We start from the raw sequence: 9,828 nt of genomic DNA on the forward strand, positions 1-9,828 counted from the left end.
CGATCCCTCCCATCCCACCCTCCCTCCCTCCATGTGGACTTGTTTGTATGTTTTGGCTTGTATAGTTTTGTCCCTCCCACCCAGCCCTATTACCCGCCTCCTGGGCTTCGTTTGTTGGACTTTTTTTTTGCCTTTTTTTTGTTTGACAGATGTAAAGGACTAGCTTTGCTTGTCCGCAGAAAACACTTACTTGCTTGTAGAATGAGTTTTGGTGGCAGGGAAAATAAAAACTAGACAGAGTTTATGCAGGTTTTGTTCGTACTTTACAAACAGAGGGAATCACAGTGTATTGACAAAGAATCACAGTGTACAATCTTAAATTCTCCTCCAAACGAGAAACAAACAGAGGCTGGTCTTGTACGACCTTATAGATACTTTTGACCTCTCTTTTTTCCATCTTTTTATGGGAGAAACAAACAGAGGCTGGTGTCTAGGAAAAACGCACATCAGTTGGCTGGCATCAGTCCAGGATCTATTGTCTTGTTCTCTCAATCAAAGAAACAAGGCTAAAGACAGAGTATATGTGTAAGAGCAGACAAACACAATTTTGGTGCTATGCCAATTAATAAGTACAAGTCAGTGTATTATAGTGTAGGGAAATTTGATTTAGTTTCATAAACTGGTCAGGCAATAAAGTCTGAAAAATGACTGTCTTTTGCATTGTTGAGAGGGGAATTTATCAGAATGGGCGAAATGCATGATGACAAAAACAAAGGAACCCGGTTGCAAGTCCAGGGTCCACTTGCAAGTGGCATCAAACAAAAAGACCCAGTTGCAAGTCGAGGGTCCACTTGCAAGTGGTACGAAAACAGAAGACTCAATTGCAAGTCGAGGGTCCACTTGCAAGTGGCATGAAAAACAAAGGAACCCGGTTGCAAGTGGAGGGGCCACTTGCAAGTGTTATCAAAAGAATAAGACCTCGTTGCATGTCAAGGGTCCACATGCAAGTGGCATTGAAAACAAAGGAACCCGGTTGCAAGTCGAGGGTCCACTTGCAAGTGGCATAAAAAAATAGAAGACGCAGTTGCAAGTCGAGGGTCCACTTGCAAGTGGCATGAAAAACAAAGGAACCCGGTTGCAAGTCGAGGGTCTACTTACAAGTGTCGTCAAAAAAAAAAAGTAAAAGTTGCAAGTCGAGGATCCACTTGTAAGTGGCATGAAACAAAAAGACATAGTTGCAAGTCAAGGGTCCACTTGCAAGTGGTATGAAAACAGAAGACCCAGTTGCAAGTGCCATGAAACAAGGAACCCGGTTGCAGAGTCGAGGGTCCACTTGCAAGTGGCAAGAAAAACAAAGGAACCCGGTTGCAAGTTGAGGGGCCACTTGCAAGTGGCATCAAAAATATAAGACATGGTTGCAAGTCGAGGGTCCACTTGCAAGTGGCATGAAAAACAAAGGAACCCGGTTGCAAGTCGAGGGTCCACTTGCAAGTGGCATTAAAAAAATAGAAGACGCAACTGCAAGTCGAGGGTCCACTTGCAAGTGGCATGAAAAACAAAGGAACCCCGTTGCAAGTCGAGAGTCCACCTGCAAGTGTCATCAAAAAAAATAGAAAGACACAGTTGCAAGTCGAGGATCCACTTGCAAGTGGCATCAAACAAAAAGACCCAGTTGCAAGTCGAGGTCCACTTGCGAGTGGTATGAAAACAGAAGACCCAGTTGCAAGTCGAGGGTCCACTTGCAATTGGCATGAAACAAGGAACCTGGTTGCAAAGTCGAGTGGTCGAGTTGCAAGTGGCATCAAACATAAAAGACCTAGTTGCAAATTCGAGTGGTCGTCTTGCAAGTGGCATCAAACAAGAAGACCCAGTTGCAAGTTGAGGGTCGACTTGCAAGCGGCATCAAGCAAAAAAGACCCAGATGCAAGTCGAGTGTCCACTTGCAAGTGGCACGAAAAACAAAAGACCCAGTTTCAAGTCGAGGCTCAACTTGCAAGCGGGCATAAAAAAAGATGCAGTTGCAAGTCGAGGGTCCACTTGCAAGTGGCATTGAACAAAAAGACCTAGTTGCAAGTCGAGGGTCAACTTGCAAGTGGCATCAAAAAAAAAGACACAGTTGGAAGTCAAGGGTCCATTTGCATGTGGCATGAAAACAGAAGACCTAGTTGCAAGTCAAGGGTCCACTTGCAAGTGGTATGAAAGGATAAGTCCTACTTGTATGTCGAGGGGCGACTTGCAAGAGGCATCAAACAAAAGACCCAGTTGCACGTCGAGGGTCCACTTGCAAGTGGAATGAAACAAGGAACCTGTTACAAGTCGAGGGTCGACTTGCAAACTAGCATAAAAAAATAGAAGACTCGGTTACAAGTTGAGGGGTCGACTTGCAACTGGCATCAAACAAGAAGACCCAGTTGCAAGTCGAGGGTCGACTTGCAAGTGGCATCAAACAAAAGACCCCAGTTGCAAGTCGAGGCTCGACTTACAAGTGGCATCAAACAAGAAGATCCAGTTGCAAGTCGAGGCTGACTTGCATGAGATGCAAGTCGAGGGTCGACTTGCATGGGACATCAAACAAAAAGGACCTAGTTGCAAGTCAAGGGTCCACTTGCAAGTCGCATGAAAAACAAAGAAACCCAGTTGCAAGTTGAGGGTAGACTTGCAAGTGGCATAAGACAAAAAGACCCAGTTGCAAAGTCGAGGTCGACTTGCAAGTGGCATCAAACAAAAAGACCCAGTTGCAAGTCGAGGGTCAATTTGCAAGTGGCATCAAACAAAAAGTTTACCGCAAAGGTTTCGTCAACATCACGAAAAAACATGCCAAACCTCTCACCATTGTCCACCTCGCAATGAGCAAAACAAACTGGGCACACCATCGTGAATCATAGCAAAAAAAAAAAGATCAACATAGAGCAAGATTGTAACTGATGATGCTCATACTGATACTTACACTAATGATACTGTTGAAACCAGTAACTAGTAACTATGGAAAACTGTCAAAAGTACTTATGGCAAAACTGCCGAAAACTAGCAACTAGAAACTAGAAACTAGAGATTAGTAACAAACAAACAGGGTACAAAAAATATAAGCATAAGCTAGGAGTGTATTACACAACTGGTATTCAATTGTGCATACCATCTTTAACATCTAGAAAAAAAAAAGTAATCGCGAAGACATGTAAAAGAAAATTAAAAAACAAACCGAAAAATGATTGTAACACTAGGGGAAAAAGGACAAAAAACATGGCAGAAACTTTACTATGAAGGTTTCGTCAGCATCGCAAACATACATGTCGAAGCTCTGACCATTGTCACTCTGACAATGCGAAAAGCAAACCGGGCGAAGGTTCCTGGTCAAGCAACAAAAGAAAAAAATGTGGTGTCATAATACAATTGTCCCAATTAAACATAAAAAAATAAAATTATACTCCTGGGGGGATGCTACCATCCCTTACCATCAAAACACTACAATTAAAAAGTGAATTCGACCAACAACTATAAAAGAAATACAACATGCTTGTGTGCAGATTACTACACTGATTTTTTTAATAGAAAACTATAGTATCAGCAAAAAATCTGCTAGAACTATATAAACAACTCCACTTATCCTATTTCAAAACAGTCAGAAAAAAGACCCAAAAAATGAAAAAATAGAACCATTTATAAATGAAGCATGAGCGGCAGAAAAATCAAGAACATACATCAAAACAACATGTAAATCTGCTGGTTGAACACTAAAAAAAGACTATGGCAAAACTGTCGGCAAAACAAATTGCTTAATTTCAAAACTGAAGTTGATCCTCTCAGATAATCAAAATTGTAGACCTCTAGTATGGAAGAAATATTACAGCAAGCAAGCAGCTCACACACAAAAGACAGATGCAAAAATACTGGCTAGTCTCATGGCATGAACTACAAGCATATTTTTGTACAAAAATATCACGACACTGAAAAGCCTTCTAGAACTACATCAAACAACAACACTGAAAAGTTCATGAACTATAGACAACACAGTACACTCAACCTACGTCAACGCATACATATACTCGCCTACTTCAACACTACACCGAACCTAAGTGGCCTCCCTTGCCTGACTTACTGTACTCTGCTTATCCTGTTTCCCCATGGCTGACTCTGACTACCACCAGGAATACTAACCCCTCTACTGTACTTGAGGCCATTAGTAGATACAATACAACTAGTAACTAGAAAAAATAGTCCGGACACGTTTATATTATAGGCACAGAAAGTTCAGCACTTGCTTGTTTTGGCTGTACCAGATCTAGAGACACTTGAATAGCAGGCAGTTTTGTATTCTAGGCACGCAAAGTTGCACAAAACACATCACTCTAGTACATCAGAAAATGCACCATTAAAAAATAGGGAAGATTCAAATCTAACAAACTGATACTTTTTGTGGATTATATGAGAAATCACCAACATGTGCCTACTACCGTTGTCAGCCTACCTAGGCATGCATCCACAAAAAAAACATTCAAAAACAGCTTACCACTATCTTCACAACGATTTAGACTCGTATTAAAAGGAAAAAAAGGCAGCAGTTGCAAGTCGAGGATTGACTTGCAACTACCCCCCCCCCCCCCCCCGTCCTCGAGTCGAGCCCGGGGTCGTTGCATGGGATGGTCTACTAACACCAAGTCAAACCCCTCGAGTTGCATGGGATGTTCTGCTGACACCAAAACAAAAAGAAGAACGTCAAACAATTAGTAAGAATGCTTTATATTGAAAAAAGGGAGGGAAAACATTGCGACAAAAAAGTTACAGGAAAAAAAACAAAAATACTGTTAAATGTTCAGAGCCGCCGCGGATGAATATGCCAAAGCTCTGCTGGTCGTCATTCTCGCAATATGAATGGTAGAGTGGGCACACCATCCTGCATGGTAAAAAGAAAAAAAATGACCTTGGGACATTTTCCCACATTCAGTTTGCATGCAGAAACCCACAAAAAACTTTGAATTATAGCAGTACCGTAAAAATGACAAAATCATAGACTCACAAAACTACCCCAGCAAAATTCATAACATGATACCACATATTTCGATATATTTGTGAAGCAAAGGGAATATAATGAACACCATCCCTGTCAAAACAAAAAGAGAGCAACAATGTATGGCCCACATTACTTCTAAAAACATGCTGACACAAACTGATTAAAGTTCAGAAAGTGCACCATTTGTACTAAAAAAACACACCATTTCCTACCCAGCTCAGAAAAAACAAAAAGAAGTGTTCACTACAGTACAGAACTACATTCTATCAGTCAAAAGGTACTTAAAGAAAAAAAGGAAAAAGAAAAAAAATACTAGTTCAGAAATACAATCTCACCAGATCTGAACTACAGTCCATTCAATTCATGTTCAACACACAGGACAAAGAAAATTCAGACACAGGGGTGACATAGCACTGATTACTACTTCTACCTTTGAGATGCTTGAATACATATGTTCAAACAAAAAAAACTATTGGGATCCTATTCTACACACCATCTTCATCCAAAGAAAAGCAAAATACATATGTATTGTGGAGATCAGCCTGGACTAACTGAACTTTATTGTTCAGGAAAACCAGATTATGTATCTCTATTTGGTGACCCCCTGTATAGGATGTGCTATGCAATGCACATCCATAACAAAAATTGAAGGCCTGCAAAAAAATCAACCCCCCTGCCCTAGAAACTGATGGCAATCGCAAAACAAACATGAACTCCACAAGGATTAAGTCTGCACAAAAAGCACAGGAAGACGGGGGCAACTACTATCATTTAACAGCACAATTGATAAAAAACAACTACAGAATCCTGCCATCCCACTGAAACTCTAGACACAAAGTCTACCCGCCCCATCTCTGTTTTAAACCCTAAGAAATCCCCTCACAATTACACAAGATCTGTAGATTGGGGGCAAACCCTAAATGGATTGATACAAACAAAGGACTCGCTAGAAAGAATCAAACAAGAAGGGAAAAAAGCAGCAGGAAAGAAAACTCACTTCGTTGGGGCCTCTCTCCTCCCTTCTCACTCTCAAACTCGCCGCCGCCTGGAGGCTGGAGCACTGCCTGACAGAGAATTTTTGTCGAAAAAGACCACCTGCGCAATTGAATTGCTAAAAAAGACCCCCTCTGAAATGATTTGACAAAAAAAACCCCTCGGCCATGGCGGCAGGCGCGCCAGGCAACACGTGGCACCTGCCGCCACGGTGCGAGGCGGCAGCCCCTGCCGCCATAGCGTCAGGCGTCACGCTGCTTGGAACGTGAATAGGCCGGCAGAACGGAACGGGCTGGCGCTGTGGGACCCTGCCGCCTGAGAGGCTGGCGGCAGGACTGTAGCAGCTGGGACAGCCGCCTCAGGGGCTGGCGGCAGGTCTGTTTATTTGCTGCTGCCCACTACGCATGCGTGCACTGTGCACACGTCTGTCCATTACTGCGATGCATAATCGGCTATAGCTATTCCAGTACTACTACTGCCTAAGTGCGTATGTGCGAACATGCAAGTACTACATGTACAACCGGTCACTCATTGGCATGCAAGTACATATAAATGGAGGCACGCACGCGTATAATGAAGTAGCAAGGTACCACTGCCTGCCTAAACCTTGTAGCTACATATCATGCAAAAAAAAACTTGTAGCTACATCATTGGCGCTGGCGAGTACCGCATGGGGACCTGCCGCCAGTCCATGAGGCGGCCGGGCCCGGCTGCTACAGTCCTGCCGCCAGCCCCTCAGGCGGTTGGGGCCCACAGCACCAGCCCGTTTCATCGCAGCAGCTGATTCCCGTTCCAGGCAGCCTGCCGCCTGACACCGTGGCGGCAGGTGACACGTGTCGCCTGGCGCGCCTGCCGCCACGGCCAAGGGGGTCTTTTTTGTCAAATTGTCTTAAAGGGGGTCTTTTCTGGCAATTCGGCTGCACAGGTGGTCTCTTTCGACAAAAATTCCCTGACAGAGAGGAAAACGACTGGACTGGTGGAAATGAACATGAGTGACCCCCTCCTTCACGAGAGAAAAATGTAACATCGCTATGATGAGGAGGCGAGGCAACTGAGCAAAGCCCACTACCGAGACAAACAAAACGGGCCGCCAGCCCGACCTCGTGACAAAAACCCAACAACAGCCCCAAAACATCTCACGGGCCGAAGCGTGCGACAAACGCGAAGCCAACGAGCGCGCGAGCGTCACGATCAACTTGCACGATTTCTAAAGACAACAGAGATCCGACGGTCAAGCACTTAGATGTGAGATAGCTATTTCACATCTAGATGTGAGATAGCTATTTCACATCTAGATGTGAAATAGCAAAACTGTATTCATACTAGAGATAGAAGTAATTCAGTCACGTGATGCACCCGCCCTTCTCAAAATTCATCTGGGTTGTGAGTTCTGTAATCATTTCCCAAATGTTATGCCAGAAATCAGCTGTCTGAATGAAACCGCGGCAGGGTTATGAATCTTATTGTGATACATATTGTGTTGCGCATGTTTAAGGCCTGATATTGGCCCGGCTCCAGGAGGCGGTCTGGGGGGCAGATCAGAGTGAGGAGGCATGCAAGCCAAGATAATCTCAGGAGTCAAATCGGTTAGGCACCCTGTAAACTCTAGCTCTCGTCCCCTATATAATATAGGACAGTGCTAACTTCCGAACAGTCGGAAGATAGTGTAGACGTGAGGCAGGAGAAAGCGATGCACCTTGGGTGTGTCGCAAGTGTGTATTACTCGAGACTAAATAGCCTGTGTTACAACAGAGCGCATGAGCGCGATGGTTTACACAGAGACGTGTCGTGCGCAAGAGAAGGAGATAGTGGAGGTAGTGCATGTTAGATGATAGAGATAGAATACTGTTTAAGTTCATCTTGTGGTCTATCTCCTCTTCTGTAACTTCCTGTATTCGAACTCTGTAACCTGGAATGCATCCTAGCGATAGTTCCTTTCGTGTACGCCACGGCTGGCTATCTCGCCTTCATCAATATATACACGCGGCCACCCAAGGGTGGAGATACGCTTCCCAACCAAATCTTACATGGTCATCAGAGCCTCAACCTCCTAGATCAAATTTCATCTAGCTAGAGCGAAAGCCATGGCCGGAACTACCTCATCCGCTCTCGCCAGCACCTCGAGTTCCCACACCACTGATTCATCCGCCTCCCTCTTCGCCCCGTCATCAAGCACCACCCACGCTATGTCCATCGGACCACCACCGCAAGAGAAGCTAACCAAGAGCAATTTTCTCCTGTGGAAGGCCATCGTGTTGCCTCAGATCAAAGGCGCCCAGATGCAGCACTTCCTTGAACCGATGAGCCAAGCACCGCCGGCCACTCTCACCGTCACTAAGGACAGGAAGGAGGAACAAGTTGTCAACATGGCACGAGTCCAGAAGGCCTGATGATAGAGATAGAATACTATTTAAGGCCTGATGTTGGCCCAGCTCCAGGAAGCGGTCTGGGGGCAGCTCAGAGTGAGGAGGCATGCAAGCCAAGATAATCTCAGGAGTGAAATCGGTTAGGCACCCTGTAAACTCTAGCTCTCGTCCCCTATATAATATAGGACAGTGCTAACTTCCGAACAGTCGGAAGATAGTGTAGACGTGAGGTAGGAGAAAGCGATGCATCTTGGGTGTGTCGCCAGTGTGTATTACTCGAGACTAAATAGCCTGTGTTACAACAGAGCGCATGAGCGCGATGGTTTACACAAAGACGTGTCATGCGCAAGAGAAGGAGATAGTGGAGGTAGTGCATGTTAGATGATAGAGATAGAATACTGTTTAAGTTCATCTTGTGATCTATCTCCTCTTCTGTAACTTCCTGTATTCGAACTCTGTAACCTGGAACGCATCCTAGCGATAGTTCCTTTCGTGTATGCCACGGCTGGCTATCTCGCCTTCATCAATATATACACGCAGCCACCCAAGGGTGGAGATACGCTTCCCAACCAAATCTTATATGGTCATCAGAGCCTCTTCCTCCTAGATCATATTTCAACGATCTAGAGTGAAAGCCATGGCCGGAACTACCTCATCTGCCCTCGCCAGCACCTCGAGTTCCCTCACCACCGATTCATCCGCCTCCCTCTTCGCCCCGTCATCAAGCACCACCCACGCTATCACTAGTAGAAAAACACCTAATAGTCCCGGTTCGTAAGGGCCTTTAGTCCCGGTTCATGAACCGGGACTAATGGGTCGTTACTAATACCTCCACCCATTAGTCCCGGTTCAAAAATGCCTCCATGTGGCCCTGTGCGCCGAGCCCAGTCAGGGGGCCTTTGGTCCCGGTTGGTGGCACCAACCGGGACCAAAAGGCATCCACGCGTCAGCATTCCAGTGGCTGGGGTTTTTGTTTTTTTTTTGAAAGGAGGGGGGGTTGGGGGTTTTGGGGGGTTAATTTAGGTGTTTCATATATTGTGTTAGCTAGCTAATTAATAGAGAGAAGTGTCCTCTCTTATGTCCGTGCTTGGTCGACGCTACGTACTATATACATAAGTGATCGAGAGAACCATTGAGTACAGAAGTTCGTCATGCATACCGAGAGAAGTGATCGATCGACCTCTCCTTCTCCGAGAGATTGGTCGAACAACAAGTTTTCGTATCATGTATCCGACGCTACTGGCCACATACATGTACAATATGTATAAGATCTCTTAATTACAATCCCCTAGCAATTGAAATCAACTTCCACACGGTATTCTCCGGCTTTATTGATGACGTGGTCAAGAAAGAATCCCGTCAATTTCTCTTGAATTGCTTTCATGCGATTTGGTTCTAAGAGTTCATTCCGCATCTGCCACGTCTAATTTGAAGAAGGGGGTTAATTAATACATATATATGAATGAAACTCAACAGAAATGATGGTGTAATAAAATGAAATTGTGAATATTATTGCTTACG

The 9,828-nt window shown here is 44.7% G+C and overlaps 1 long non-coding RNA gene across 1 annotated transcript; it reads right to left on the reverse strand.

Moving 5' to 3' along the window:
• Window positions 1-4,539: 4,539 nt before the first annotated feature.
• Window positions 4,540-6,022, reverse strand: LOC123143948 (uncharacterized). Its single transcript, XR_006471148.1, has 3 exons — window positions 5,946-6,022; window positions 4,741-4,831; window positions 4,540-4,624 (listed from the first exon to the last, which is right to left on the reverse strand). It is a non-coding gene; the product is annotated as an uncharacterized lncRNA (long non-coding RNA).
• Between the last annotated feature and the right edge of the window lie 3,806 nt (window positions 6,023-9,828).

This window comes from Triticum aestivum, chromosome 1B (genome assembly GCF_018294505.1).
Source record: "Triticum aestivum cultivar Chinese Spring chromosome 1B, IWGSC CS RefSeq v2.1, whole genome shotgun sequence".
Lineage (NCBI taxonomy): Eukaryota > Viridiplantae > Streptophyta > Magnoliopsida > Poales > Poaceae > Triticum > Triticum aestivum.